General features: G+C 55.0%; 1 non-coding gene across 1 annotated transcript; it reads right to left on the bottom strand.

Annotated features, from left to right (window-relative positions):
* Positions 1–1,127: 1,127 nt before the first annotated feature.
* On the bottom strand, positions 1,128–1,200 carry TRNAK-UUU. Its single transcript has one exon. It is a non-coding gene; the product is annotated as a tRNA-Lys (tRNA).
* Between the last annotated feature and the right edge of the window lie 583 nt (positions 1,201–1,783).

Raw genomic sequence — 1,783 nt, 5'->3', positions numbered from 1 at the left:
TTTGTTTTTTACCCACAGCAAGAAATGAAGGGGGAAGGTTCAGGCCTCTGCAGGGCTGGTGCTTGGCAAAAGGAGAGGGTGGATTTTTTTTCTAGCACAAAATAGATTTAGTTTCTTTTGTTTCTTACCCGCAGCAAGAAATGAAGGGGGAAAAAATCATTGCACATTTACTTTTAGGATTTGCAGTTTATAGGGCACTTATTTGCATGACTTCACACTCCTCCAACATTCATTTAATGAAAACACATATCTCTTTACTTAGGGAAAGCTCAAAAAGCACTTTTCCATTCTAAAGATAAAACAGGAGGAAGAGAAGACAAACATCTGGAGAAGTTGCCCATTAGCAGCAGCAGTGCCTGCCCCACTGTTACCCAGCTGAGCAGCAGGAACACAAGGAAATACATAACTTCTCATTCCTCTTTTATTTTTTTTTCCACAGAAAGTCAGTGTGATGTGTAAGGCCACCAAACTTACCTGAAAAATAATTGACTGTGCTTGAACAACTGATGTATGTTCAGGTTGAAAAACATTTGAAAAAATTTTATATAGGACAGGGGATATTTTTGATCCAAAATTGCTTGATTTTCTGTTAAAAGAGTTTCTATTTTGCAAAAATACCCTGAAGTGTCTATACAGCTAGAGGGCAGTCCAGGGCTTGGCTGAGGCAGTCAGCAGGTCACTGCAGCCTCTGCTCTCGCATGAACTGTATTCCCTTAAAGTGATGCAGGGCTCTGCTGGGAAACTTCCACTCCTCACCCTCCCAGTGAAAAAGGGTCTCCAGGCGTTCAGCTGGAGCCTCCTGTGTTCCAGTGTGTGTGCCCACGGCTCTGGCACTGAGCACCCTGAACAGAGCCTGGCTTCCCTCCCAGCAGAGATGCTCCGGTCCCTTCAGGACCTTCATGGAGGTTGTCACGCAGAAAAAAAAAAAAACAATTGCCAGCAGGAACCCAAACTTTAAGAACACTGCTTGAAGTCACTTGGGGTGCCCGAGCATCTTCTTCCCTGAGGGAGGGAGCAGCGGACACCACAATTCCCTATTCCTTCCCTGCCCTCGGTTGCCCCGGGCGGCCCATCCCGGCAGGAGGAGGTGCCGCTCCTGCCCCACGGCTCCTAAAGGATAAAGCCACCGCCTGAACAGGGGCTTGAACCCTGGACCCTCAGATTAAAAGTCTGATGCTCTCCCAGCTGAGCTATCCAGGCTCACACTGGGCTCTGGGGTGCAGCTCTGCCACCGGCGGGGGGGGACCCCGCTTTCCTCAGCATTGCAGGGACACTGGGGCACCCACTTCGATATTCCCACTCCCACGCCACCCCAGCGAGGCTGCCAGCGCAGGCCAGGCTGAAGCCGGGTTCTGGGAATCTCACCGGGCGCCGAGCAGGCTCAGGGACGCGCGGCAGGGAGGAGCGGGATGCTGCGGGAGCGGCTCTGGAGCTGCGCCGCTCCCGGAGGGAGGCGGGAGGGCCCCGCCGGGGCAGCGGCGGCCGCGGGGGCTGCGGCCGAGCAGGCTCCGAGCTCTGCTCTGCGCTGCAGCAGCCTCGGCTCCAACCCGAGCCCCGGCGGCGCTTCCGCAGGAGGGAGCCCCGGGGGCTCTGGGTTACCGACACGGAGCCGTGGAGGGCACCTACAGCTGCCACCCCTCATATTCTATTGCCCTTCCTCCCCGTTCTTCAGGAGGGGACCCTCTGCCCCACAGGGAGCTCACCCGGCCAGCCAGCCCTCCCACCCGTGCCCGTCAGCATCCCTGTCCCACCTCACACTTCCCAGGAGGAAGAAGACATCTTC

Source organism: Pyrgilauda ruficollis, unplaced genomic scaffold (assembly GCF_017590135.1).
Source record: "Pyrgilauda ruficollis isolate IOZ18807 unplaced genomic scaffold, ASM1759013v1 scaffold13, whole genome shotgun sequence".
NCBI classification, from domain to species: domain Eukaryota; kingdom Metazoa; phylum Chordata; class Aves; order Passeriformes; family Passeridae; genus Pyrgilauda; species Pyrgilauda ruficollis.
This window is presented reverse-complemented; position numbering and strand designations above follow the sequence as displayed.